Source organism: Oncorhynchus tshawytscha, linkage group LG19, assembly GCF_018296145.1.
Source record: "Oncorhynchus tshawytscha isolate Ot180627B linkage group LG19, Otsh_v2.0, whole genome shotgun sequence".
Lineage (NCBI taxonomy): Eukaryota > Metazoa > Chordata > Actinopteri > Salmoniformes > Salmonidae > Oncorhynchus > Oncorhynchus tshawytscha.
Genome location: NC_056447.1, coordinates 42527779 through 42553717, shown reverse-complemented (window position 1 = coordinate 42553717; position 25939 = coordinate 42527779). Strand labels below are relative to the sequence as shown.

At 42.6% G+C, this 25939-nt stretch overlaps 1 protein-coding gene across 3 annotated transcripts in view; it reads left to right on the top strand.

The window, feature by feature from the left end:
* tead1a (TEA domain family member 1a) overlaps positions 1-25939 on the top strand; it is a 90739-nt gene that overhangs the window by 35888 nt on the left and 28912 nt on the right. The window lies entirely within an intron of this gene.

The following is a 25939-nucleotide window of genomic DNA, read 5'->3' as shown; positions in this document are numbered from 1 at the left end:
ACCATCTAGGAACAGTTTGGTGACGAACAATGCCTTTTCCAGCATGATGGAGCACCTTGCCACAAGGCAGTGCTGCTCAATTATTTTCTGTTACTCCCCCACTAGGAAGAAGTAAATATTTCACGCCCCCCAACTCTCCGCCACGACTGTAAATAGTTTCATTTGTCTATAAAATTGTTATAAGTACACCTCTGCATAACATTGTATCCTTATTAACATTAAAGAAAAGAAAAAAAGAAAAAAGAAAGAAATATAGATCAACTTACAACAAAGAATAACTTTATTAACATTGTTTTTTAGTCTGTAACAGAAAAGACTTAAAGTGCATCAATTTGCCTGAAATGTAAAAAAAATAATTAAATCCTTATTTAAACTGTAAATATTTTGTTGACCATTTGATACTGAAAAATAAAATTAAATATAATCAATAAATAATAAGAAATTCAAATTGATCAGCAACATTAACTCAGGAGCACAATATATGAAACATCTATAAAACAAAAATGAATAAAACAATTTGTGCTGATTTATTTTTAACAAAATGAGGAAGTCAGGATTAATGGCTACAATGAGCACGTTTTGCAAAGCACAGATTTTCGAAGTGGGGTTTGAAGCATGATACTGCAACTCTCAGCTCCTGCTCAATGTTTAGCTGGGAGCTGTACTTGGTCTTCAGTGCAGCAACAGCAGAGAAGCCAGTCTCACAAAGATAAAGATGTTGCAAAAGGAAGAAGAATGCCCATGGCCCTCTGCCCTAATAGTGGATACTGCCTCTCTACACTCAGCTAGAATTCACTCAGTGTCTGTGATGTGAACCTCAGTCTCAATGTGGAGTCAGACATCATATCAATGAACTGGTCCTCCTCTGCAGAGCTGAAACCAGTTGGAGCTGGTGCATTGAAAGGATCTCTCACCCAGTCATATTGGGAACTGTTTTCAGGGAAGTACTATTTAAAGAATCATCAGTGATGAAATATGCTCCTTAATATATGGAATCACTGAGGTGGCATCATAGTCAGTAGTGTCAACAAATTCATGCAGGTTCTCGAATGAATCAGTATTTCCTTTATCAAGTCGCCTGCCCCACATTGCAAGCTTTCGAGTGAAAGAGCTGATCTTGTCTTTGACCTGAGGGAGGTGTTTATCTTTCCCTTGAAGCTGTAGATTTAGTTCATTTAGCTTTCCAAATATGTCACTCAGGTAGGCCAGTTTTGCCAGTAAGTTCTCATCACAAAAAAATTCTGTGAGGTCATACTTCTGCTCCTGCTCCGAAATCATTCTTATCTGCTTTCTGAGCTCAAAAACTCGGGATAAGACTTTTCCTCGTGACAGCCACCTTGCTTCACTGTGAAACAGCATAGCTTGATGTTCAGCTCCCGTCTCCTCACAGATAGCAGAGAAGACTCTTGTTTTTAGTGGTCTGGTCTTTATAAAATTGACTACACCTACAATGTCAGTCATAACCTCACTTAATTCAGAGGAAAGGTGCCTTGATGCCAGTGCTTCTCTGTGTATAACACAGCGTGTCCACTCAGCATTAGGAGAGGCCTTCTTGATGAGTGCCCGAAGTCCTTTTCTCATCCCTGCCATGGTCTGTGCACCATCACTGCAAACACCAATGCAGTTCTCCCACTTTAGCCCATTCTCAGTCAGGAAGCAGTCCAGCATTTTGAATAGCTCTTCAGCTGTGGCTCTGTCTCTGACATATTTACAAAAAAGTAGATCCTCACACAGGGAGTTTGTCATGTCAAAACGTACATAAGCGATAAACAAACAGTCTTTGTTGCTGTCAGTTGCTTCATCGAACTGTAAGGCAAAACGTTTGTCTTTGAGTTTATTTACCAGCTGCTCTTTAAGACCGTTAGCAATGTCATTTATACGTCTGGCGACAGTGTTATTGGACAGAGGGATAGTTGTTATTTTTGCAGTACTTGCGTCATCCAGCATGACAGAGACCATGTCTAATGCTGCAGGCAGTATCAGCTCCTCTGCTATGGAGTGTTTTTTTTTTGCACTGAGCAATTTGGTATGGCACCTTATATGATGCTAACAGTGCTCGCTGGTTTACTGAAGTAGCATTCACAAAGCGGGACGATTGTTGGCAATATTCGGCACGTTTTCGCTGAAAAAAACTCAAGCGGCTTATCAGCATGATTGGGGTGTCATGTCTTTAAGTGACGCCTTAATTTATTTGGCTTCATGCTGTCCGCTGCCAACATTTTTAGACACAGTAAACATACCGGTCTTTCCTTGTCTCCCACCGTAGTCACAGTGAAGCCAAGCGCTACATACGCTTCGTCATATTTCCTCGTCTTAGTTTTCGGGAGACTTACGTTTGTCTCGTTATCTCCGTCTCTCTCCGCCTTTCTTTTCATCCCTGTTAAATATTTTTCCATGGTGTCTCTTAAGTGTTTGTTATCTGCACTTCATATCTCCTGCTCTGTGTTGTGTGCTCTTGTTCGGTGCAAAAAAAAACGAATCCCCGCTGCAAAAAAAAGCATGTTCCCCGGGGTCACACGAGCCCCCCCTAGCATCACTCCGAGTCCCGCCAGGGGGGCGCGCCCCACTATTTGAGAAGGACTGCCATAAGGCAAAATTGATAACTAAGTGGCTCGGGGAACAAAACATTGATATTTTGAGTCCATGACCAGGAAACTGCCCAGACCTTATTCCCATTGAGAACTTGTGGTCAATCCTCAAGAGGCGGGTGGACAAACAATACCCCACAAATTCTGACAAACTCCAAGCATTGATTATGCAAGAATGGGCTGCCACCTGTCAGGATGTGGCCCAGAAGTTAATTGACAGCATGCCAGGGTGGATTGCAGCGGTCTTGAAAAAGAAGGGCCAACCTTGCAAATATTGACTCTTTGCATCAACTTCATGTAATTGTCAATAAAAGCCTTTGACACTTATGAAATGCTTGTAATTATAATTCAGTATTCCATAGTAACATCTGACAAAAATATCTCAAGAAACTGAAGCAGCAAACTTTGTGAAGATTAATATTTGTGTCATTCTCAAAACTTTTGGCCATGACTGTAGTAACCAAAAAAAGTGTTATTTTATATATTTTATATTTGAGATTCTTCAAAGTAGCCACCCTTTGCCTTGATGACAGCTTTACACACTCTTGGCATTCTCTCAACCAGTTTCATGAGGTAGTCACCTGGAATGTATTTCAAATAACAGGTGTGCATTGTTAAGAGTTCATTTGTGGAATTAAGCCAATCAGTGGTGTTGTGACAAGGTAGGGGTGGTATACAGAAGATAGCCCTATTTGGTAAAAGACCAAGTCCATATTATGGCAAGAACAACTCAAATAAGCAAAGAGAAACGACAGTCCGTCATTACTTTAAGACATGAAGGTCAGTCAATCTGAAACATTTCAATAACTTTGAAAGTTTCTTCAATTGCAGTCGTAAAAACCATGAACCACTATGATGAAACTCTCTCATGAGGACCGTCACAGGAAAGGAAGACCCAGAGTTACCTCTGCTGCAGAGGATAAGTTCATTAGTTAACTGCACGTCAGAAATTGCAGCCCAAATAAATGCTTCATAGAGTTCAATTAACAGACACATCTCAACATCAACTGTTCAGAGGAGACTACGTGAATTAGGCCTTCATGGTTGACTTACTGCAAAGAAACCACTACTAAAGGACACCAATAAGAAGAAGAGACTAGCTTTGGCCAAGAAACATGAGCAATGGACATTAGACCAGTGGAAATCTGTCCGTTGGTCTGTTGAGTCCAAATTTGAGATTTTTGGTTCCAACCGCCATGCCTTTGTGAGACGCAGATTAGGTGAACAGAGGATCTCCGCATGTGGGGTTCCCACCGTGAAGCATGGATGAGGAGGTGTGATGGTGCTTTGCTGGTGACACTGTCAGTGATTTATTTAGAATTCAAGGCACACTTAACCAGCATGGCTACCACAGCATTCTGCAGTGATACACCATCCCATCTGTTTTGCGCTTAGTGGGACTATCATTTGTTTTTCAACAGGACAATGACCCAACACACCTTCTGGCTGTGTAAGGGGCTATTTGACCAAGGAGAGTGATAGCTTACTGCATCAGATGACCTGGCCTCCACAATCACCCGACCTCAACCCAATTGAGATAGTTTGGGATGAGTTGGACCGCAGAGTGAAGGAAAAGCCGCCAACAAGTGATCAGTATATATGGGAACTCCTTTAAAATGGTTGGTAAAGCATTCGTCATGTTGCTGGTTGAGAGAATGCCAAGAGTGTGCAAAGCTGTCAACAAGGCAACGGGTGGCTACTTTGAATAATCTATATGGTTCGTTGCCACTGTTCTCATGAGACCTCACTACCCAAGCTCACAGTCTGTTTCAAACTCAGGCCTCTTACTGAGTAAGAAATCTTATGTAAGATATGGAGAAACCAGAAACATTTTTAATTTCAGAATTATCAGCACTGTGGCACTTTGGGAGCTTTTTGTGAACTTCTGCTGGTTATAAGTGTGTGTACTATACGTTGTTGTGTATAATTCAACAGTGATGCATACTGTGCTGTATAATGTATTCAGGTTGTTTCTGAGGCTCTTGACCCACAATGGAGTCAAATAGAGTCATCTACTTTGTGTCTGAGTTTTTGTTTATTGAATTTTGCACGACTGCTTCAGGGTTGTGATTTATTGAGTAGGATCAGAACAGGGTAGGGCAGAGGTCCTCAGTATTGGATCTTTTCTAGACTCAGTTGATTGTTTGTTTACCATCTGTAGACATAAGAATGATCTCTATGGAATTTTACTCAAAAAACATTTAAAACACTTAAGGCCACTTTAGGGCTCTAATTTAATCTGTATCGCCGAAGCGTTACAGATTGCACAATCAAAATTTAAAGGTAATTTCCAATTGAGCCGACATATGCAGCGTTTACCATGAATCCAGTCTCCGCTAACGCGGGATCATTGCCTTTAAATCCTGTTGACGATCACTATGCTGTGAGCCCTCCCTCTAATCCCCCAAACAGAGAGGTGCTCTAGGCTGATTTAAGTGGGTTGGTTGATACAATGGTTTGCATTAGTTAGTGCTGGAACCACACAGATGGCCTGGATTCAATAACTTCATTTTGCTGTCCGCCGGGTCGCATCCTTATGAGACAACAGACAGTGATTGAGCTCTCACGACATGAGACATTGTTTGACGAGGTACTTTGCGGTACCGTGTTGGGTGGCATTGGAATCTGAACATTGAGAGACTGGAGGAATGACGCAGAGCGGCCTAGATTGCTCACTAGAGGAGGCGGAGTGAGGCAAGGTTCTGGTCCTCCTGAGTGCCTCTCTTCAGCCCTCTGCTCCCTCCGCTCAATGCAGTTAATTAGTAACTGTCTCTATAGCAACTGCCTTTTTACTCTAAACAATGTTTATTGACTGGGGGGTGACTGTGGCAGGGAGGGGAGTGACTAGGTGGGGGTGGCTGGGGGAGAGTGGCTAGTGCTGGGGGGGGTGATTGGAGCTGGGGGGAGTGACTGGAGCTGGGGGAGTGACTGGAGCTGGGAGGAGTGACTGGAGCTGGGTGGGTGATTGGAGCTGGGGGAGAGTGGCTAGTGCTGGGGGTGTGATTGGAGCTGGGGGAGTGACTGGAGCTGGGTGGGTGACTGGAGCTGGGGGAGTGACTGGAGCTGGGTGGGTGATTGGAGCTGGGGGAGAGTGGCTAGTGCTGGGGGTGTGATTGGAGCTGGGGGAGTGACTGGAGCTGGGTGGGTGACTGGAGCTGGGGGAGTGACTGGAGCTAGGGGAAGTGACTGGAGCTGGGGGAGTGACTGGAGCTGGGGGGGTGGCTGGGGAAGGGATTACTGGGGCTCAGGGGAATGACTGTGGCTGGGGGAAGTCTCTGAGGAACCCTAGGACTGCTAGGGGCTTACTGATCACAACACATATACCTCCTCCACATGCTGTATTAATGCATGTTGTCTGTGAAGTTATCGACCACACCACACTGTAATCCAATTCAGAGAAGAATGGGACATTTTCCTGACATCATCACCAGAGGCCACAGTGCACTTCTTTTGTCAGAGCGATTAACTCCAGAGAGAAATCTGTGTTTTTAAATAGTATTGACAGTCTCCTGCTGGGTTAGATGAGGAGCAGATAGGACTCTGTTGTGGTTCCATTCTGCCACCATTTATCCTGAGGGTGGAGAGGCCTGTCATGATGCCTCATCACCATTAGACCATAGCAATCTGCTGTCACTCTGTTGGCCAGGCCAAAAATCCCAGCATGGTTTAGCTGGAGGAGAGATCAGAGCAGAGGCAGGTTGGAGTATGTAGCTAGCACCATTAGTGACATGACCATTTACCCCCTCTGCTTCTGGAACAGGTAGTGACTGAGGTGCAGGTAGCGACTGGATTTGGCCCTTTTTAAGTTCTGAGATATTGCAAATGTAAAATCCAGTGCATTGACACTGTCACCAACAAATAGCTCAATTAAAATTATTATTTTTTTAAATGGTTTATAAACGAGGGATTGGAAACTGTGTACTGGTGAGCATTGATTTGGTTTACATGAGAATATCTCATCTCTACCTTCTAGCTATTGTGGATAAGATCCTGTGCATCCAAGCTGCCAGCATGCCCAGTATGAGAAGACATACAGTCCTCGTGCCCTCAAGGTAATGGTGAACATCCTGGGGTCTCCTTCAGGCTGTCCTCCCAGTATGGTACATACAACGTCATGTAGCTACAGTAACGTGTAACATTACAGCATGCTTCACTCTATGATGGGTACAGTACAGAGCCTCAACTTCTGCTTCTAGCATTTATAAGTGTGACCTGGTTCTGTATTAGTACAAATACAACTATAAATGCTAGCAGCTTAAGTTGAGTTTCTGTAATGTCCTCAAGTCTCAAAGAGATTGTTTAAAGTCGTGTTACAAACAGCTAGTGGTCTGCCTGTCTGTCAGTCGACGCCCATGCCAGCTTGCTCTCTATAGTACAGTAGCTCTGTGGTGCGGGCAGAGTTGCTATTGACACTGAGCCACTCATTCTCCCTGGCATGGACCTGTATGGCATTGTGGGAAAGGCTCACCTTGAGGCACAGCTCCACAGAGTTCTCCTCTCTTTAAACTTTACATACTTCCCATACAATTTATCCTGCTTCTTAGAGAGCCAAGATAATGCTTAGAGAGAGAAAATAATGCGATCTACACATGTTATCTTCAACAAAGGATGAAAACACACTGAAGTTGCACTTCTCAATGTATTTTTACTACTCTGATCTAAATAATTGCACAGGCATTGTGTAAAATAAGTCAATAGTTCAGCTGTATTTTCTGCATAATGAGTAGAGGGGAGTTGTCTTTTGTGGTGTGAAATTTTTCGGAAGGGTAATTTTAGGTAGGCGAGCTGTGATCAGTTATTTTACGACCTTAGTGGTGCGACATGACTTTGTCCTTTTAGAAAGGCAGGTTATTGACTATGCACGGAGGTCAGGGAATTTTATTGAAGGTGTGTAAAATTCAAATTACAAGTGCTCTGGAAATGTATGGAGAAATGTAAGGCAACAAAACTGTTTGTGTTGTGCCCTAGAGAAGCATTATAATGGTCTGGGTGTGTTGTGGTGTTGGTTGAAACCTTTACCTTTCCAACACTGAAGCAGGGATACTGACAGAAGAGATGGAGATGCCTGCTGCTGTACTGTAACAAAGACTGTATTTTCATATGAAAGACATTGTCATTGGAAGAGAAAGATAATCAAGACCTCCACTGTTTATTTTTTATTAATGGCTATTGGTGTGCAATGGTAGGAATGGTTGGAAGAATGCTTCAGTAATGTGAGCCTGTGTGCCTCCAGAGGGGTGTAAGCTGTGACCATGCAGGGCAGGCCTGTGCCTGTCATATCTCTCTCCCTCTCTCTCTCTCTCTCACTCTCTCATACACACACACACACACACACACACACACACACACACACACACACACACACACACACACACACACACACACACACACACACACACACACACACACACGGTGATGAAACCTCAATGTCATGACATACAAAGACCTGCCATTTTTACAGTAACAGAATTAGAAACCGATCTTCATACAATAATGTTGTGTCTTTGGCATCATTAAAGTGTAGACTGTTATTTTATTAAATCAATTCTCTGTAATTATTATTATGTGATTAAACTAATCATGTAAATGTAATTAACTAGGAAGTCGGGGCACCAAGGAAAATCTTCAGATTACAAACTTATAATTTTCCTAGTATAACTCTTCAGATATTTACATTTCTGATCAATTTGTCTTTTTATTAATGAATTATTCTTTACCTCAAGTTAGCCTCATTCCAAACGTCATAAATTGTTGGTTATCTGCACAAACCTAGCCTTTACTATGAATCAACAATATACCAATTGTCTTAATAATTTATTTACTAACTAAATAAATAATTACAGAAATGCACAAACAAACAACAGTTATGGTTACAAGGAAATGTTAGGGGAGGTTCCCTAGTGGGCTAAGCCGATATGACGGCTTGGTGGACAAAGGGAAGTGGGTCTCTGTTGGGATCGTGATCTCTGTTGGGATCGTCCGTCTGTCCTGAAGATCATAGTCTTTTGAAGATCATAGTCTTTTGTGGTTAGAATGGATACTTCAGAGTACCATTTAGAAATGTTCTCATAGAATAGATGTTATAGCGGTTGTCGGTCTTTGCATCCCAGGTTGACATAATTTCAGGCTGCAGACTTGTAATTAGTATCTAAGATTTTCTCTTATTCTGTCGGGATTGATAGTCTCAGGGTTGAACCATTTCCACCCGTGTAGCCAATGCTCCATGTGGTATGGTTAGGAATTCAACTACCATTGCAACCTTAGCGGACACTGAGGTTTTTGTGGTCTAAACTCAACCTGTGCCCCCTCGGTGTCCATCGAGGTACGCGTGGTCTGAGGAGGATTTCCTCAGGAGGGGTTTTTATTCGTAACAGTAGAAAAGGGCTGTTCCATGACACCAGATCATGTCTGTGCTCACGGGAGTGGGCCAATGACTTGGTTAAACTTGAAACGGAATACAGTTATCTTTCATTAAAGGTTTAACATCACCTTACATAATTTCACAAATAGTTTCATCTTTACTCATTCATTTTATACAAGAATTAGACGCAAACCCCATAATTGAGAAGTGTACACATTCAGAGATATAGTTGTGTATCCTGTCCTGTCTGAGGTCACCAAATGAAACACACTCATCATACCGGTCCCTTAGGTGTCCACGGTCCATTCCCACATTCTCTCAAGTGGACCTTTTGTATCAGTTTGCCATGTGAAATCCTTTGTTCTCTCTATGTGTCTCTTTCTGCATGGTCAGGGGGAGAGAAATGTACGACCTGTGATATGAGATGTACGACCTGAGATATGAGATATGAGAGAGAGAGAGAAAGAGAGAGAGAGCGAGAGAGAGAGAGAGAGAGAGAGATGATATGGGAGTTTATCAAAATCGGGTTTGTTTTCGAAATCTTTGTGGATCTGTGTAATCTGAGGGAAATATGTGTCTCTAATATGGTCATACATTGGGCAGGGGGTTAGGAAGTGCTTCTCAGTTTCCACCTAATTTTGTGGGCAGTGTGCACATAGCCTGTCTTCTCTTGAGTGCCAGGTCAGCCTATGGCGGCCTTTCTCAATAGCAAGGCTATGCTCACTGAGTCTGTACATAGTCAAAGCTTCCTTAAGTTTGGGTCAGTCACAGTGGTCAGGTATTCTGCCACTGTGTACTCTCTGTTCAGGGCCAAATAGCATTCTAGTTTCCTCTGTTTTTTTGTTAATTCTTTCCAATGTGTAAATTAATTATCTTTTAGTTTTCACATGATTTGGTTGGGACTAATTGTGTTGCTGTCCTGGGGCTCTGTGGGGTGTGTTTGTGAACAGAGCCCCAGGACCAGCTTCCTTAGGGAACTCTTCTCCAGGTGCATCTCTCTGTAGGTGATGGATTTGTTATGGAAGGTTTGGGAATCACTTCCTTTTAGGTGCTTGTAGAATTTAACGTCTCTTTTCTGGATTTTGATCATTAGCGGGTATCGGCCTAATTCTGCTCTGCATGCATTATTTGGTGTTCTACGTTGTTCACAGAGGATATTTTCTGCATGCAGAGTCTCAATTTGGTGTTTGTCCCATTTGGTGAATTCTTGGTTGGTGAGCGGATCCCAGATCCCACAACCATAAAGGGCAATGGGTTCTATAACTGATTCAAGTATTTTTAGCCAGATCCTAATTGGTATGTCAAATTTTATGTTCCTTTTGATGGCACAGAATGCCCTTCTTGCCTTGTCTCTCAGATCGTTCACAGCTTTGTGGAAGTTACCTGTGGTGCTGATGTTTAGGCCAAGGTATGTATCGTTTTTTGTGTGCTCTAGGGCAACAGTGTCTAGATGGAATTTGTATTTGTGGTCCTGGCGACTGGACCTTTTTTGGAACACCATTATTTTGGTCTTACTGAGATTTACTGTAAAGGCCCAGGTCTGGCAGAATCTGTAGAGAAGATCTAGGTGCTGCTGTAGGCCCTCCTTGGTTGGTGACAGAAGCACCAGATCATCAGCAAACAGTAGACATTTGACTTCAGATTCTAGTAGGGTGAGGCCGGGTGCTGCAGACTGTTCTAGTGCCCTCGCCAATTCGTTGATATATATGTTGAAGAGGGTGGGGCTGAAGCTGCATCCCTGTCTCACCCCACGGCCCAGTGGGAAGAAATGTGTGTTTTTTTGCCTATTTTAACCGCACACTTGTTCTTTGTTTACATGGATTTTATAATGTCGTATGTTTTTCCCCCAACACCACTTTTCATCAATTTGTATAGCAGACCCTCATGCCAAATTGAGTCGAAGGCTTTTTTGAAATCAACAAAGCATGAGAAGACTTTGCCTTTGTTTTCATTTGTTTGTTTGTCAATTAGGGTGTGCAGGGTGAATATGTGGTCTGTCATACGATAATTTGGTAAAAAGCCCATTTGACATTTGCTCAGTACATTGTTTTCACTGAGAAAACATACGAGTCTGCTGTTAATGATAATGCAGAGGATTTTCCCAAGGTTGCAGTTGACGCATATCCCACGGTAGTTATTGGGGTCAAATTTGTCTCCACTTTTGTGGATTGGGGTGATCAGTCCTTGGTTCCAAATATTGGGGAAGATGTCAGAGATAAGGATGATGTAAACAGTTTTAGTGTATCCAATTGGAATTTGTTGTCTGTATATTTGATCATTTCATAGAGGATACCATCAACACCACAGGCCTTTTTGGGTTGGAGGGTTTTCATTTTGTCCTGTAGTTCATTCAAGGTTATTGGAGAATCCAGTGGGTTCTGGTAGTCTTTAATAGTTGATTCTAAGGTTTGTATTTGATCATGTATATGTTTTTGCTGTTTGTTCTTTGTTCTTTGTTATAGAGCCAAAAAGAATTGGAGAAGTGGTTTACCCATACATCTCCATTTTGGATAGATAATTATTCGTGTTGTTGTTTGTTTAATGTTTTCCAATTTTCCCAGAAGTGGTTAGAGTCTATGGATTTTTCAATTACATTGAGCTGATTTCAGACGTGCCTGTCCTTCTTTTTCCGTCGGGTATTTCTGTATTGTTTTAGTGACTCACCATAGTGAAGGCGTAGACTCAGGTTTTCCGGGTCTCTATGTTTTTGGTTGGACAGGTTTCTCAATTTCTTTCTTAGATTTTTTCATTCTTCATCAAACCATTTGTCATTGTTGTTCATTTTCTTTGGTTTTCTATTTGAGATTTTTAGATTTGATAGGGAAGCTGAGAGGTCAAATATACTGTTAAGATTTTCTACTGCCAAGTCTACACCTTCACTATTACAAGTGGAACGTTTTGTCCAGGAAGTTGTCTAAAAGGGATTGAATTTGTTGTTGACTAAATTGTTTTTTGGTAGGTTTCCAAACTACATTCCTTCCATCTATAGCATTTCTTAATATTACTCCATTCCTTTGGCTTTGATGCCTCATGATTGAGTATTGCTCTGTTCAAGTAAACTGTGATTTTGCTGTGGTCTGATAGGTATGTCAGTGGGCTGACTGTGAACGCTCTGAGAGTCTCTGGGTTGAGGTCAGTGATAAAGTAGTATACAGTACTAATGCCAAGAGATGAGCTATAGGTGTACCTACCATAGGAGTCCCCTCAAAGCATATACCATTGACTATGTACATACCCAGCGTGCGACAGAGCTGCAGGAGTTGTGACCCGTTTTTGTTGATTATGTTGTCATAGTTGTGCCTAGGGGGGCATATGGGGGAGGGAATGCTGTCACCTCTAGGCAGGTGTTTGTCCCCCTGTGTGCTGAGGGTGTTAGGTTCTTATCCGGTTCTGGCATTTAGGTTAATCCAGACTAGTACATGTCCCTGGGCCTGGAAATGATTGATTTCCCCCTCCAGGATGGAGAAGCTGTCCTCATTAAAGATAATTTCCTTTTAAATTTCTAGCCAAATGTAAAATGTTCCTGTTTTGATTAATTTAATGGAGTGAGTTAGGTCTGCTCTATACCAAATTAGCCTACCCGCCTGAGTCCCTTCCCTGTTTCACACTTGGTAGATAGGTGGATGGTACTACCAGCTCTCTGTAACCTAGAAGGCAATCAGTGGGTCCGTCTCCTCTATACAAGGTTTCTTGTAGGATGACAATGTCTGTATTTCCGATTTCTTTGATGAAGTCCAGGTTACTGCTCTTTAGGCCAAAAACAGATGACCTCAGGTCCTGGATATTCCAGGATGATACAGTGAAGGCTTTGTGTTCCATAAAGTGTCTAATGTTGTTGGTCGTGTGGTTTGGCCTCAGGCCAGTAAGTGTGAGCAGAGCCTGCTGGGCTTCTGGTACATGCCATTGGCTTGGGCTAGTGTAGTGGGGGTTGGGCCTGTTTGCCCGCTCACGGCCTGGACGTATGTGTGACTTCCATGTTGAGACCCTCTTTGCGGGGGTGGGGTGCATGGGGTGGGCAGGAGGAGCATAGGTCTGACCTGAGGGGACCTAAATGGAGTGTGAGCATGGTTGACTTGGGGGGGTGTTGATTGGTTGGGGTGGGGGTGTGTATGTGGCTGGTAGTGTTGTGGTGTGGATGAAGGTCCTCTCGGCGTGGGTCCTCTAAGTGTATGTCCGGGGGGGTCACGGGAAATACTTGCGTTTTGCTCGCTGCATGTTAGCAGGGTGGAAGTCTTTTCGTAGTAGCAGGGTGGAGATAACCACTTGTGCATTGGGGAATGTAGAAGAAGCTTTTTCAATCACTCAGTGCTGTGGCCACCCTTTCTTGCTATGTTCTCAGGTAATTTGTGCCTGTGTGTATTATTATGTGGCTAGGTGAACCTAGTTGGTCCTCAGACAGAAGGTCTAGGGCGCGCTGGGTGTTTGGACACCAGAGTTTAGACACACTGTGTTTGGGAAAAAGTTTATTTTCTTGTATAAATTTCCCATTTGAGTCCATAAGGAGAACAATCTGTGTCTTGTGTACGTCCTCAGTGGGTGTGGGGGGGTTGTCAGGAGGGCTATCAGAGTGACTGACAGGGGGTGCTCAGAGGGGGTGAGAGCCGCTGGGCTTGGGGTTCTTCATTTGTCTTTTCTGCTGTGATGTCGACGCTATGGTCAGGGTGTGGTGTGGACTGTTCTGCTGTGGTGTCAAAACTTTTGTTGGGAGCTGAGGTGGGTTGTTCTCTGTCAAACGCCATCCCCTCACCCTCTCCTCCAGCAATCTGATCCTCTCCTCTAGTGCTCTGTTCTTCTCCTGTTCTTGCTTTTTATATTGTTGAAGTTGTCTCACCACAGTGCAGATATGTCTCTCTCCACCTCAAGCTCTCTGGGTCTGGTTAAGAGGGTGTTGTTGTGCTGGACTGTTGTCTGGGTTTGTGCTGACTGGAGTGTAATCCCCTGCTGTTCCAGCTCCACCTGCCTTACCTCCAGCTGGGTAAATGTATCCTTCATTTCAATGAGGGGGTAATACTCTGTGCTGGGGGGTTGACTTTCCGCTTGGGGTGCCTCGTCTGTGGGGTTATATAATGAAGAGGTCTGGTCTGACCCGCTCAGGGTGGGGGTATCTTTCTTAAGGGAGAGCTTCTCCTGCTGGGCTAATTATTTGATTAGGTGAAAGTCCAGCTGAAACTGTTTCGGGTTTCCCTGTACCAATACTGTTAAAAACGTATTCATATTAGCTGATTCAGAGTCCTCGTTGTCTAGTATCCTGAGTTTTCACCCCTCGTTAACACCCCTCCTTTTAACAGAGGGGTAGTGTTAATATAGCACTGTGCCATGCCAGGGGATGGTTTGTGTGGAAGATTGCTGATGTTGCTGATGTTCCCATTTTTATAATAGTCAGCAAAAAGTGTCTCTTGATTTTCCATAAGGAGCTTCATTTTGTTATCTTTTCTTTTCTTGCCTTGTCATTCTTTACATACACAGGGTACTGTATTTTAATTACATCTGAACAGCGGGATGCGGCTTCTAATGCCTCTCCATTTGGTAGACTGTGCGACTCTCCTGCCATTGTTGGGCTAAAGGGCTTTGACACCTCTCACTTGACACGTCAGTGCTAATTGAAGTGGTATCAAGCTTGGCAGCCTTAATTTAGCATTCAGTCCTTAAAAAGTTTTATTTTAGGGCCTCCCGGGTGGTGCAGTGGTCTAAGGCACTACATCGAGATCCATGGGGCGACGCACAATTGGCCTAGCATTGTCCAGGTTAGGGAGGGTTCGGCCGGTAGGGATATCCTTGTCTCATCGTGCAATAGCGACTCCTGTGGCGGGCCAGGCGCAGTGCACGCTAACCAGGTCGCCAGGTGCACGGTGTTTCCTCCGACACATTAGTGCGGCTGGCTTCCGGGTTGGATGCACGCTGTGTTAAGAAGCAGTGCGGCTTGGTTGGGTTGTGTTTTGGAGGACGCATGGCTCTCGACCTTCGTCTCTCCCGAGCCCGTATGGGAGTTGTAGCGATGAGACAAGATAGTAGCTACTAAACAATTGGATACCACGAAATTGGGGAGAAAATGGAGGGGTAAAATGTAAATAAAAAATAAATAAAAAGGTTTTATTTATTAAGATGGATATAGGTCTGTAACAGTTTGGGTCTAGAGTGTCTCCCCCCAATGTAATGTAATGTATATTTCTTCTTGGCTTTGGGAAATAAAATATAGACTAAACATTACTCATTCAGTTCCAGGTTGGATGGTGTGTTCAGGTTTCTGTTGTAAACCTTCCAGGTGATTTCGTAATTCCGTCCAAAATCAGCTTGTAGGTTTTGATTTTGAGTGAAGGTTATGTTGTAGAGGGTAGCATCCTTTATATATTCCTGACAAAAAATCCAAGTTGATCTAACTCAAAATCTATATTTTTTTAAGAACATGCTGAAAAATGTAGGAGCTCATCTCTCTCTCTCCCTCTCTCTCAAGGTAAAATGGAGTGAATGAGGCTCTTGGCACATCTTTGTTTGTTACCAATGACTCCATGGCCTTCAGAGGTAGAACGTGTTCCAAACAGAGCCTCTCTCCTCACAGGCATGTGTATGTCTAGAGTGTTTTGTTCAGAAAAGAGCACTAGGTGTTCATCTGTAGGTCATTGTGTTAAACTCTCCTCTTATTACAGGGACAATTTGTACCTTTGAAAGACCTGCTAGATACTTGGTGTGAAGACCCACACAGAGACAGAAAAACAGGTAATGAGTTAATGGTAACAGAAAGTATCATTGAGATGGGAGGAGAATATGCGAGAGGTCACAACTCTCTTTCATTCTCTCCATCAATGTAAAGTATTTGTTTCGACTGACTAATGTGCGATGTACAGTACATTATTTTTGGTTGAAGTAAACCTTGAAAGGTAAAACACATTCATCAGGCATCGTAAGACCTGCAGTGAGGTCACTTGAGGATGTCTCTATTTTTCCATGTGTGATATCCAGCATGCTGGGGTAATATTTCTATCCAAGCCTCTGTCAGAACACCAGAAGACCCAACACACAGGAAGCATGGCTAATTACTCCCATTAAAACCAACCAGCACCATTCACTCACACTGACTCTCACTCCTTACCTGTTGGCTGATTGGGCAATGAGTTGAAGTAGTAGACCACAGTTTGGGAGAGAGGGAATGTGGTTTTCTTAGAGCACCTGTCTGCTGTATATATACTTTTCATTCGCACACACACAGGCTTTTTAATTTTGAAAATTGCAATGAATGCCAAACCAGGACGTGGTCTGTGGCCTCCCCAGGGTATACCCCAAGTTCATCATAGACTGGGCTGAAGTTTGGAGTCATTCTAAAACCACTGAAGTACTTTATTTTGAGTGGAGGCTACCGGGATCTGCTGTAAAGCAGCCTTCCTAGATGTTCATGCATTAATCTGATTTTGAAACCGTGTGGTCTGGAAGAACTGCTGAATTGGAAATAGTTCTATTAATAAACATCCTCAATATCCCTGCATACATACAACAGCGTGCCTTAATCACAATTTCTGGAATGTTTCTGCCTTTCATTTCACACGTGTGTGCATTACTGTGCCAAGGCTTCCCCAAATTAGCAATTAGAGAAGCAAGAGATGTTTGATATTCCCAGATTGCGTGAGAGAAGTTAAGGGCTTGTAAGCAAGTATTTCACGGTAAGGTCTACTACACCTGTTGTATTTGCCGCATGTGACAATTATAATGTGATTAGATTCATTTGTTCTCTTGTGCGTGTTTGGCTGACCAGTGGCTCCTTTTGTATAAGGAAGTGCATTGTGATTGGTGGAGAGTGGAGGCGTCCAAAGGGAGGGCTGGAGGGCTATGTTGATAATGAGAGAAGCCATCATCATGGTGTCTGACCATCTGACTTTGGCCTTGAAGTCTTTCTCTGGCCCATTCTCTAAATGGGAGTGGGGGGGATCATAATGTACCGTGTCAAGCGATCTACAGGGCAGCTGGTCGGGATGGAGTCAGATGTCAGACTGCCAGGAGTGAGTGTGTGTGTGGATGTATTTGTCAGGGGGAGTTACGGCTGCACCCATTGACTGCTCTGAGGGAAACACCTACATTGGAGCTATAGATGGTATCCGACGAAGCTCCCTATCTCCAAGCTAAGGGATTGGTCAGAGCAGCACCATCTGGTTTAGGTACACAGGGCCAAGACTAGAGCTTTTTGTTCACAACTCTAGGTCTATTTCCTTTCAGGGTTAACAGGTCCAGAAGTAATATACTTTTTGGTTTCTTTCATTCTTTGTTTTTTATCTTAGTTTGCATGCCTCTTTAGTTGCAATACATAAACCTAATGTGTCTTAACAACCTTTTTTTCTTATTTTTTGTACATTTTTCTTCTCTTTTTTCTCTCCATTTTTAAAATGTTTACCTTTATTTAACTAGGCAAGTCAGTTAAGGACACATTCTTATTTTCAATGACAGCCTAGGAACAGTGGGTTAACTGCCTTGTTGAGGGGCAGAACGACAGATATTTACCTTGTCAGCAGCCTTTACAGTTACTAGTCCAACGCTCTAACCACTAGGCTACCCTGTCGCCCCATTTAATCACTCCACCACCCCCCCCCTTTAGAGGACAAATATCTTCGTTTTTTACACATTTTACATATACATTTGACATACATTACCAAACAACCTCTTTAATACCAACCCTCAGCCACTCTCAGCCCATCCCACCTATCACCATAGACCGTCCGTGTTTGGTTTCCACATGCCATATATTTTTCAATTGTGCTGTGATGTTTTATAACATTATTTAAACGTTCTAATCATATGTTATCCACAGATTGTGAGCTGAAGATGAAAACCTTTCCTACCAGTATTATTATATTATTTATTGACTGATTATGTCTTTCCAGATCACCCAACACTGCTAGTTGTAAGGTTCATTTTAAGTGCATGTTGTGATTTTTTTTAACCACTCCTGAACCTGTGACCAGCAACAAGCTACATAGGGGCAATACCAGAATAAGTGGTCTATTGATTCTGTCTCTTCGCAACAAAATCTACAGAGCTAAGATTGTTTTATGCCCCATATACAGTTGACGTCGGAAGTTTACATACACTTAGGTTGGAGTCCTTAAAACTCGTTTTTCAACCACTCCACAAATTTCTTGTGAACAAACTATAGTTTTGGCAAGTCGGTTAGGACATCTACTTTGTGCAAGACACAAATAATTTTTACAACAATTGTTTACAGACAGATTATTTCACTTATAATTCACTGTATCACAATTCCAGTGGGTCAGAAGTTTACATACACTAAGTTGACTGTGCCTTTAAACAGCTTGGAAAGTTCCAGAAAATTATGTAATGGCTTTAGAAGCTTCATCCTTGGGAACAACCAAATGCCTGAAGGTACCACGTTCATCTGTACAAACAATAGTACGCAAGTATAAACACCATGGGACCACGCAGCCATCAAGATTCGTCTCCTAGAGATGAACATACTTAGGTGCAAAGTGCAAATCAATCCCAGAACAACAGCAAAGGACCTTGTGAAGATGCTTGAGGAAACAGGTACAAAAGTATCTATATCGACAGTAAAAATGAGTCCTGTATCGACATAACCTGATAGGCTGCTCAGCAAGGAAGAAGCCACTGTTCCAAAACCGCCATATAAATGACAGACTACGGTTTGCAACTGCACATGGGGACAAAGATCGTACTTTTCGGAGAAATGTCCTCTGGTCTGATGAAACAAAAATAGAACTGTTTGGCCATAATGACCATTGTTATGTTTGGAGGAAAAAGTTGCCTCCTCCATTTTTGTGGTAGCGCTGCAATCAGTTGGTTGTAAATTTGGATTGAGCAGATATTCCCATATATTTTCGATAACTGCAAATGTGACAACTCCTCCATTTCTATTCATAATGTCATTAATAAATATAATACATTTTTAAACATTTTTTTCCATAAAGTATGTTTTTTTATTAATCAGTATATTTGATTTTAACCATAACATTTGTTGTAATATGTGTTCTATCTTTTCTGGAGGATAAAACTGAATTTGTAAGGCTTGTTTAAGAAAGGACAATACTTTAAACTAAATTTAATTTTCAATTAGTTGGAAATGAGAAGTTGTAATCTGTATGAATTTTTTTTTTAAAGCAATTTTTGAACAAAGGATGAGCTTTTCTTTATAATCTACTGGAGAATAATTTTGGGTTTAAGTATAATTTATGTATGAGTGAAACTTTTCGTGAGAGGTTTAAAGCGTTAATATTTATTCATCTTAGCCTCCCAAACTCATATTCATTATATAAATAGGCACATTTAATTTTTTCTGGCTTAGCATTCCAAATAAAATGAAATATATTTTACTCATATGATTTTAAAAACGAATCATCTGGAGTAGGCAATGCCATTCGTAAGTAAGTAAACTGTGATAGGACCAAAGAGTTAATCAATGTCATTTTTCAAAAAATATACAAGTATTTACCTCTCCATGGTTGCAAAATCTCATCTATTTTTGCTAACTTTCTATTGAAATTAATTGTGGTATGTGAATACCAAGTATGTCTACTTCACCATCCACCCATTTTATTGGTAACCTACAAGGTAGTGTAAACACTGTATTTTTAAAATATCCAATACGTAATATGGTCTTAACATACTTACCATTTGTTGGTCATCTGTTTCATAGGTTTCTGAAGCTTTAAGGTCTCTTATCACATGGGTGGTTGTATTATTCCCATACCAGACTCCACCCCAAGGTAGCCCTCTATGTTTGTGTGTGAAAATATGGAGACCAGACCAGACAGCGCCCAGGGGATGGAGCTGGACTGCAGTAAAGATACAGCAACTTTAGCCATGGTAGTGTTCAAGTGCGTTGTAGTTATAGCGCTTCTCTCCCGTCTCCCCCATCTCTCCCTAGCCAGCCCAGGAACTCCAACTGAAAGGCTGGCTTTAGACTTTTGTGATGCTAATGTGAGCCTGAGACCCTTGAGTCATCCATCATGGCCGGCGGGACAGCTAGGCTATTGTCCAGAGGATTTGGGTCTCTCATGCACTCACTCCGCACAGCCGGGAGACAGGGGCCTGCCTGGGGCCCAGTGCATTCTGGGTAGGGGGAGTAAAGAGTGGAAAGGATTAGGGCGCCGGTCGCTATGTAAATATGGGTTAATCAGAGAGCTTTGGAAGGAGGGTGCGTGGCTGTGACAAGTTAGAGCACTGGACCAAGAGACAACAAGGCATTTTGTTGTACATGGACATCATTTTGTGATTTGTAATGTTGGGAGTCATTACTTTTGATAAGTTTGAAGTTGCTAGCCTCCCAACCTTGATAGCAACATGCAGCAAACGGATGGAATAGTACAATACTGAGGGCAGCTACTTTAATTGGTTCAAGATTTAATTGTATAAGCGATACATTATTTGGTTTCATGCCATTTTTAATATATCTGTGATTCACAATGACACTTGGAAACATCTCTGAGAAATGCCTTTAAATCTATTGATATGATGCTGGAAACAGCTCATATTGCCTGGCAGTAGAAATGTATGGAGTAAGGTTTAATGTTAAAACCACATGAAGGGTGCAGTGAATGAGTGTATGAGTGATCCTCATGTTGTCAGAATGCCAGAGTGTTCTCTGGGGTCCTCGGACATCACCGTGTTCTACTGCAGAGCCTCGTGGGAGTGTGGTCAGTGTGGGAAAGGAAATGAGTGTTAAAAAGATCTCAGCTTAGAGACGTGCTGTAAACAAGAAAAACACTTTTTAATACGGTTAACAACTCTTTGACGCATATCAGCTACAGGCATCAAGCTCTCTGGAATGTGTCAGTTGTCAATGTGGGTCATGATAAAGTAACTTTCTCTGGTTATGTTGTGTGTGTGTGTGTGTGTGTGTGCGTGCGTGTGCGTGCGTGCGTGCGAAGTGAGTCAGTGTGGGTCAGGGTCCTGCTCCCTCCATCAGCCTGGGCAGTGGAACACAGAACTGCCCACACACACTATCAACTGTCAAGTGGTTTTGCAGCAGTCTGCTGATCAGGCAAACCAGAGTAATGAGAGCTTTAACCTCCAACCTAACATTGTCAAACATGTCCAACCCATACACCAACCCTACCTCGTCGACCCACAGAACTCACAGCTCCAACTTGTTAACCCTAACTCCAATCTATACAGTAGTAAGGGCTGCAACAAATGAAAACATTTCTTAATGTTTTCAACTGCCATGTTTTCTCGTGTTTAAACGTATTAAAAAGCAACATAAAATGAAGCTAATTCACAGTTCAGATATGGTCACATACTGTACAGTATGATCGCTAGGGACAATGCGATTCAATCTACTGCAGTCCTACCTACCAAATCAAATTGTATTTGTCTACAAATGGTTTAGACTTTACCGTGAAATGCTTACTTACAAGCCCTTAACCAACAATGCAGTTCAAGAAATAGAGTTAAGAAATTATTTACTAAGTAAACTAAAGTAATAAAGAGCGAGTAGCAGCAGTGTAAAAACAAAGGAGGGGGTTGTCAATGTAAATAGTCCAGGTGGCCATTTGATTCATTGTTCAGCAGTCTTATGGCTTATGGCAGTCTGAGAAGCTTTTTGGTCCTAGACTTGGAGCTCCGGTACCGCTTGCCGTGCGGTAGCAGAGAGAACAGTCTATGACTTGGGTGACTGGAGTCTCTGACAATGTTTTGGGCCTTCCTCTGACACTGCCTAGTATACAGGTCCTGGATGTCAGGAAGCTTGGCCCCAGTCATGTACTGGGCTGTACGCACTACCCTTTGTAGTGCTTTAAAGACAGATGCCGAGCAGTTGCCACACCAGGCGGTGATGCAACCGGTCAGGATTCCCTCGATGGTACAGCTGTAGAACTTGAGGATCTGGGGACCCATGTCAAATATTTCCTCCCGAGGGGGGAAAAGGTGTTGTCTATATTCGATAGTCAATGACTTGAAAAACTATAAACCTCAGATTTCCCACTTCCTGGTTGGATTTATTCTCAGGTTTTTGCCTGCCATATGAGTTCTGTTATACTCACAGATAACATTCAAACAGTTTTAGAAACTTCAGAGTGTTTTGTAAAAAACTCTACTAATTATATGCATATTCTAGCTTTTGGGCCTGAGTACCAGGCAGTTTACTCTGGGCACCTTTTTATCCAAGCTACTCAATACTGCCCCCCAGTCCCAAAGAAGTTAAAGGTATTGCTCACATCGGCTACGGGGAGCGTGATCACATGCATACTTCTGTGTTGCTTGCCTCAAAGCGAGCATAAAATACATTTAGCTCGTCTGGCAGGCTTGTGTGACTGGGCAGCTCACGGCTGTGGGCCTTTGTAGTCCGTAATGTAGTCCGTAATAGTTTTCGAGCCTTGCCACATCCGACAAGAGTCAGAGCAGGTGTAGTATGATTCAATCTTAGTCCTGTATTGACGCTTGCCTGTTTGATGGTTTGTCTGAGGATATAGCAGGATTTCTTGTAAGCGTCTGGATTAGTGTCCCGCTCCTTGAAAACGGCAGCTCTAGCCTTTAGCTCGGTGCGAATGTTGTCTGTAATCCATGGCTTCTGGTTGGGATATGTACGTACAGTCACGGTGGGGACGACGTTGTCGATGCACTTATTGATGAAGCCAATGACTGAGGTGAAATTCTCCTCAATGCCATTGGATGAAACCCGGAACATATTCCAGTCTGTGTTAGCAAACAGTCCTGCAGCGTAGCATCCGCGCTAGAGGACGACCGATTATGATTTTTCAACGCTGATACCAATTATTGGAGCGCAAAAAAGCCGATGCCGATTAATCGGCGATTTAAAAAAATAAAAAGTATTTGTAATAATGACAATTACAACAATACTGAATTAACACTTATTTTAACTTATTATAATACATCAATAACGTCAATTTAGCCTCAAGCAGATAATGAAACATGTTCAATTTGGTTTAAATAATGCAAAAACAAAGTGTTGGAGAAGAACGTAAAAGTGCAATATGTGCTATGTAAGAAAGCTAACGTTTCAGTTCCTTGCTCAGAACATGAGAACATATGAAAGCTGGTGGTTCCTTTTAACATGAGTCTTCAGTATTCCCAGGTAAGAAGTTTTAGGTTGTAGTTATTATAGGACTATTTCCCTCTATACCATTTGTATTTCATTAACCTTTGACTATTGGATGTTCTTATAGGCACTTTAGTATTGCCAGTGTAACAGTATAGTTTCCGTCCCTCTCCTCGCTCCTCCCCGGGCTCGAACCAGCAACACAATGACAACAGCCACCACATCGAAGCAGCGTTACCCATGCAGAGCAAGGGAAACAACCACCCAAGGCTCAGAGCGAGTGAAGTTTGAAACGCTATTAGCGCGCGCTAACTAGTCAGCCATTTCACTTCGGTCACACCAGCCTCATCTCGGGGGTTGATAGGTTTGAAGTGATAAACAGCGCAATGCTTGACGCGCAACGAAGAGCTGCTGGCAAAACGCACGAAAGTGCTGCTTGAATGAATGTTTACGCGCCTGCTTCTGCCTACCACCGCTCAGTCAGATACTTAGATACTTGTATGCTTAGTCAGATTATATGCAACACAGGACACGCTAGATAATATCTAGTAATATCATCAACCATGTGTAGTTAACTCGTGATTATGATTGATTGTTTTTTATAAGATAAGTTTAATGCTAGCTAGCAACTTACCTTGGCTTACTGCATTTACGTAACAGGCAGTCTCCTTGTGGAGTGCAACAAGAGAGAGGCAGGTCATTATTGCGTTGGACTAGTTAACTGTAAAGTTGCAAGATTGGATCCCCGAGCTGACAAGGTGAAAATCTGTCGTTCTGCCCCTGAACGAGGCAGTTAACCCACCGTTCCTAGGCCGTCATTGAAAATAAGAATGTGTTCTTAACTGACTTGCCTAGTTAAATAAAGATTACATAAAGGTGTAAAAAATATATATAAAAAAATTAATCGGCGCCCAAAAATACCGATTTCCGATTGTTATGAAAACTTGAAATCGGCCCTAATTAATTGACCATTCCGATTAATCGATCGTCCTCTAATCTGCACCATCTGACCACTTCCGTATTGAGCGAGTCACTGGTACTTCCTGTTTTAGTTTTTGCTTGTAAGCAGGAATCAGGAGGATATTATGGTCAGATTTGCCATATGGAGGACGAGGGAGAGCTTTGTACGCATCTCTGTGTGTGGAGTAAAGGTTTTTTCCCTCTGGTTGTACATGTGACATGCTGGTGGAAATGAGGTATAACAGATTTAAGTTTGCCTGCATTAATGCCTCCGGCCACTAGGAGCGCTACTTCTGGATGAGCATTTTCTCGTTTGCTTATGGCCTTATACAGCTTGTTGAGTGCGGTCTTAGTGCCAATCATCGGTTTGTGGTGGTAAATAGACGGCTCGTGTGGCCTACAGCTTATCATGAGGTATTCTCTCTCAAGCGAGCAATACCTCGAGACTTCTTTAATATTAGACTTCGCGCACCAGCAGTTATTGACAGCTGCTCTGTCCTGCTGATGCACAGAGAAGCCAGCCAGCTCTATATTATCTGTGTCGTCATTTAGCCATGACTCGGTGAAACATAAGATATTTCAGTTTTTAATGTCCCGTTGGTAGGATAGTCTTAATCGTATATCATCCAGACGGCGTTTTAGGTTCTCTGTTGTGTGCCTCTGATTGAAGATGAAATCCTACTACACAGTCATGTACACAGCATGTTCATCGACATCCAACATTCTGTTGTTAATGCCACGTATGGTGTTTGAGAGCTTGCACTTTGTACATTGTACAATTTCTCCATCAGCGCCACCACAGTTTTTGTTAAAAACATTGTTTTGCCTTTATGATGATGATGATCGGGACCAATCTGTTAGCGGTAGTCTTGTGATGTCGGCACTGTGATTTTAATTTAATAAAACGTTTTCAGTTAGGGATTTTTTCAAAATGTTAACGATCCCAATTTCGTTTAGATGTTTAAACGTCACACCTCTACAGTACTACCTGTAGACGTCCATTGTATTCTGGTCTAACACTGCTAGTAATATGTTCCCCACCATTTTTCCTGCTTTTGAGGGATCATGAAAGGATATATTGTCTAGTTGATATTTGCTTGAAGGATTTGCAAGGTATTTTCTTTTATTTCTAAGTGTTTTTTTAGAGAAAACTAATTTGAATGTTTGTTTCACATGCAGTAATGACATTAATTGGCTGGTTTTACAGAGAAAACAAGCACAGCAGGGATTTGTGATGGACCTGATTTTGAACAAGGTTTCAGAAAAAAGATGAGTGAAATAGAGCAATGTTACCTCTGAAACGTTTGACTATAATAATGTCCATCAGTGCAGAACCTTCTCTGTCTTGGTTCTCTTCTGGCAGTGCAATCTTTTTGTCTAGTTTTGAAAATAAAGACTAGCTTACTCAACTCATAGTGGGCTATTTTATGAGTATCATGGGGGAGGGATTTTCTTGGTTTCGTCTGTTAGGTTGAGGGTCTTTAATCTTCTCTCTCTCTTTCTCCTTCCCTCCCTCCATCCCTCTCACTCTCACTCTCTCCTTCCCTCTCTCACTCTTTCCTTAACCCTCTCTCTCCCTCTCTCTTGTTTAGCGCGCCAGCCAAGTCCTGCTGAGCGTGTTTGCAAGCTGGTGAAAAGAATGAATTATTCAGCAGTAAGCATGCTTACAGCTGGCCGTTTTGCGGCCTTTGATCTGGGGATTGGGCGTCTGCATGAATGCCCATATTGTCATGTTATGTGTACACGATTGAGAGTAGGGAGGCCCCAGCATGGGCGGTGGGAGATTACAGTGCGGGCCTGCTGGGAGTAGGGTCACACCACTAAATCCCCCAGATGCTGTTTGTTCGGCCGAGGTCACATGTTGTCCGCCTGTCCGTGTGGCCTTAACACAATGGTCCCCTCCAAGTGAACGAGGGTTAGGGTTAGTCTCCCCCACCAGGCCCCCTCCACGTATACCCACCTGTCTAGAGTGGACACAAAAGTCAGGCGGCCACTACCTACACACCCAGACTGCTG